This window comes from Triticum urartu, chromosome 3A, assembly GCF_056163025.1.
Source record: "Triticum urartu cultivar PI428250 chromosome 3A, HENAU_Tu73, whole genome shotgun sequence".
NCBI lineage: Eukaryota > Viridiplantae > Streptophyta > Magnoliopsida > Poales > Poaceae > Triticum > Triticum urartu.
Genome location: NC_141875.1, coordinates 736,659,181 through 736,663,874, shown reverse-complemented (window position 1 = coordinate 736,663,874; position 4,694 = coordinate 736,659,181). Strand labels below are relative to the sequence as shown.

General features: G+C 44.7%; 1 pseudogene; it reads right to left on the bottom strand.

The window, feature by feature from the left end:
- Positions 1-2,563: 2,563 nt before the first annotated feature.
- Positions 2,564-3,835, bottom strand: LOC147982463 (F-box protein At3g07870-like; annotated as a pseudogene).
- Between the last annotated feature and the right edge of the window lie 859 nt (positions 3,836-4,694).

Genomic DNA, 4,694 nt, shown 5'->3' with positions numbered 1-4,694 from the left:
TTGCGAAGATAGCCCGAAGGTCGGATTCCTACAGAGGGAAGTTCAGGTTGTGTAACTCTGGAAGTTCGGGTTGTAATCAGATCCCGTGATCAGAATAGTGTTTATGTATATATATATGTGCATGTATGCTTGTATTTGGCGTAATTTGTAATCATGTCAGACCTTTTTTAGTTTTCTGAAATTTTTAGTGATGGCATTAGTGTGAGCGTGCACCTAACTAGCACCGTGCATACACGTCATTGATACTATAAGTAGTGGTGGCTTGAGTAAACACTGTCTCGCCATCAGGATGTAGGATACCAATGGCATGGTGTCGACATCATTGGTATTTTGTTAACAATGCCGCCATATTTGTGGCATCGACCCCTGATGTCACCAATGTTGTTTTTAGAATGCCGACACTAGCGTTTTCGGCACTAGTGAGGAGAACGCCACACTCAAATGGTTGCCACGAATTTCACTTGCTTCCATGTATTTTGGTGCAAAAGAAAAGATGAGAAACAGTGCATTCAGCAGGGAAAATCAGGACACCCGCGCAAACACTAGTTATAAAGTTGGGGAAAACAAAATTGACATGTATATTTGTAGTTAATTGCCGCCAGATTTAAGCTGCAGTTGCCACCAAGGTAGCCATGAAGGAAAAATTGCCATGGGTTGATGCTTCTATTTGCCAGGTCATTCTAGTGATACTTACCACCCACGTTGCAGTTAATTTTCCATGTCTATTTGTAGTTAATTACAGTGACATTTAAGCTATAGTTGCCACCCAAGAAGCCAGCGAAAAAAATTCCCACAAGTTGCTACTTCTAGTTGCCATGTCATTCTAGTGATACTTGCCACCCCATTTGGCACAAGAAGTTGCCATGCCATTTTCAATCGAACTCCAAAAATATGCGGCAAACGGAGGCCTGTGGGACCCACAAGCTCAGACGGCGGGCCTCAAGGGGCGCCCCCTGAGCTTGTGGCTCTCTGGTGGTCCCCCTTCGACAACTCTTCATGCCAGTATTTTTATTTATTCCAAAACAATTCTTTGTAAAGTTTCATCTAATTTCGAGAACTTTTTATTTCTGCACAAAATTAACATCAAATTTGAGTAGTTCTACTGAAAACAGCGTTAGTCTGGAATAGTTTCATACAAATTATGTAAATTAGAATTCAAAACAAGAGCAAAAGTGTTTGAAAAAGTAGATACGTTGGACTTGGTTAACACCTACACCCCTTGCCACCACATACCCACACCTAGTCTCCCATTGCTCAGTGCAGCTAGTTACAGTGGCAACTCGTTTTAATTTTGTTTGTGTTGCAGGATTTTTGCCCTCGCCGGAACAGTGCTTCCTCGTTGTGGACAAGGACTTCTCCACTCAAAAGGCGTATGCCACTCTTCTATGAGAACAAGAGATAAACCAGAACGGAGCATTTATATGGGGGTCCGAGGTTGGGTCAAATTTATTGTAGCAGGCACTTGAGAAGTCGTCTTACTAAGGCTCCACTGGACCAGCGCCTCAGAATAACAATCACTATTGTTGAAGAGAAGCATGTATCGAAAGGGTCCAACTTATGGACACACGAACAAAGACGAACAAAGACCGGATCCAAACGGATCCATCGAATACAAACACTGCATGAATCCTATGAGATCCATCCGGCAAACTCCTCCACATGCCCTCAAATGAAGCTAGACATACCATCAGGACGGGGGATAGGCAGGGAGAACGTTATCCCATCTTCAGGGAGCCGTTGCCACCTCACCTTCCTGAGAAGGACACAAATCCTGACTAAAAAACCAACAGAAAAAACCCTAAAACGGAGCTCTCCGGCCGGCAATGGTTGGATTTCACCATGCCTCCGTGGCCCTAAGGTCACACGAGATGAAGCACATCAGCAGCGGAGCCGACGGGACGCACATAAATCTATCGTCCGCTCGCGCCGCTGGTCGTGAACGAATGGGTGCTTTCTCATTTAACCATTGACTTTACATTCATATTTCAACCTAGAGGTGTTGTAAAGAAGCTTATGTTTCTTTCCTTGAATCCAAAGAAGCAGCGAGGCCGCTAGCCCTTTCACATCAAATAGGACTTCCGATCCACTCTCTATAACACATGCATCCGTGCTAAAAAGTCCAATAATATAAAAACTAACAGTTTTGTGCATCAGGAATTTGTTTTTGTTTATTTTCATGCCATGTACATTTTGTGTGGACATACTTGTAAAAAAATAGAAACATAACTTCATGAGTGAACAAATGAATATAACACTTCAAGGTGAAAATTTGGATTTAAAGAAAGAGAGAATTTACCATATCAATTCAAGAATTCTCTCTATTTTAGTTCCCTGAAATTGTTTGAGGGCATTTTTTTATCTATATGCAAGAGATTGTCAACAACAACAAAAAAAGCCATTCAAGAGAGAACTCAATCTTGATAGTTGGTGGTTTGAGATTAATTCACTCTCAAACTAACGACAACGCAATGGATAGAGAATCTATACAGATAAAGAACAACTAGTAGGCAGACCTTAACATATGTGCTATTCTTATGACCTGAAAATCCATTTACATATTTTGTCACCAAAGCCTATAAACACTCAATACCTCCGTGGTCTTGATGTATGCGAATGTTCGACAAATACGGCCTCTTATATCAGGAACTAGTTTCCCTCGAAAACAATTATGGACTGCCTTACAGTCGGAGCTTGTCTGATAATTGACCGGCGTATGCAGGTATCGGCACAGCTTTTGGCCTTGCCCTTCAACGACTAGGACATGCTCGCCAAGAATGAAGTTCGGCCGTGTCAGTTGTTGGCCCGGCCCGAGTGAGCGAAAAGAAACACTCAATATATATTGAAAGATCCATGTCTGCTCCTTCCCGGTGCTTTCAAGAATCCACACCTATAAACAACCATAATTGAGTGAAGACAATTCTTATACGGATCAAATACTTTATTTACATGCACATATGTGTGGCCATAGGAGAGAGATATATTTCAAGAAGTAATATAAGGATTTTGCTAAGTCCGTGTAACTCGATTTAGATAACCGCAGCGATACCTTGATCATGTATTCACCGGTAGTTATGGTGCTCAGCCTGCGCTGCACCTCGGTCAAGTTACCGATGGGCCTGGCCGGCATGGGCAATGGCTTTGTGGGCTTCACCCGCTCACTCTTGAGGTCAAAAGACATTATTTGCTCCTGCGATCCCTCCGTGACCCAGTATGAGGCCCCGTTTACGCTGACGAGACCGGCGTCCAGTTTGCATTTGGCGTTGGGTGCTGGAACCTCCCTCCACGACGCCTCCCCCACCGTGAACACCTGCAGCGTCTCCTTGGTCTTGAAGAAGCACGGGACGTGCACCACCTTATACTGCCCCGTACCGTGGTGGTACCCGAAGCTGTAGGCCTGGTGCCAGCTCCTGTCGGTGCGCCGCGAGTTGTGGCGCCTGAACAGACCGTGGCACGGGATCGGCGGGAGCGCGAGCGTGTCGCCGGTCGCCGGGTTCACGAGAGTGATGGCGCCGCCGGGCTTGGCGTCGTCGCACAGGCAGAGCACGCCGTTGCAGACGCCCACCACCTCCATGTGCTTGTACACATCCATGTGGCTGGTCCAGAGCTCTCGAGGTCGAGGTATGGAGGTCTCGGGGTCGTGGTCGTCGACGTCGAGGGCGTATGCGGATTCCGTGGTGACGACGAGCGGCACGGCGTCGCGGCACTGCTGCATCTCCGTCGTGCGCTGGTGGACGAGGTCGCGCCAGGACCGGCAGACGAGGCGCAGCCGCCGGCGCGAGGTCCATGGGAGCCGTAACAGGATCTCCACCACAAGCTCCGTGGGGATGTCCTCCATCGCGATCGCTCCCAGGCCAGGTCTCCGACGATGTATATTAGGCCTGTTTGTCTGTTCGGATCCGTTGTTCCGTCTTCCTTGATCCTTGATGAGACTTTGATTGATGCCAGAGGCGTTGGCACTTGCATGGTTGGAGCGGAATCGTAGCCGAAGTTTGTAACGGAAACGAAATCAGTCTCGTCTGGTGATTACAACACGTCCCGGCCCATTTGTCAACCCACAAACACTATCTCGCTTACAGGCAGATAATCTACCATAAGCTTTTCGCTGCGCGGCACAGCTGGTCCGGTCATTTTCAGTGCGTTTCGTTAGCTCGCACGCTGTCGCTTGTTGCCATTCCCTTTGCTTATTCGCTTCATTTTCTTTTTCTCTTTCTCTCTAGTTTCTCTGTTTCTTCACCCGTTTCTGGTTTTATGTTTTTTATGTTTTTTCTTTGTTTTTCTTTGGATTTCTTTTTCCTTTTTCGGTTTTCACCATTTTTTTGTTTTTATTTTTTTATTTTCATTAGTTTTCTTTTTTTATTTCATTCTTTCTTTATTTTCTATCATGCTTCCTTTTCATCGGTTTTATTTATTACTTTCTCGGTTTTTTCTGTTTCATTATGTTGCACTGCTTTCTTAGGTTTTTATTTTCTTTGTTTTTCTTTTTAGTTTTTAATGGGTTTCTTTGTTTTTTATATTTCTTTTATTCAACACATGTTATCTTTTTTCAGTGTGCATTCAACCTTTTACTTATATATCGAGACATTTTTATATACACGTCTAACATTTTATGGACACTTATATTGCTTATGTCTACTTTTGTCCATCACATTGTGCATTTTTGGTATATGTCTGTTACATTTTTCTAATGCATGGTC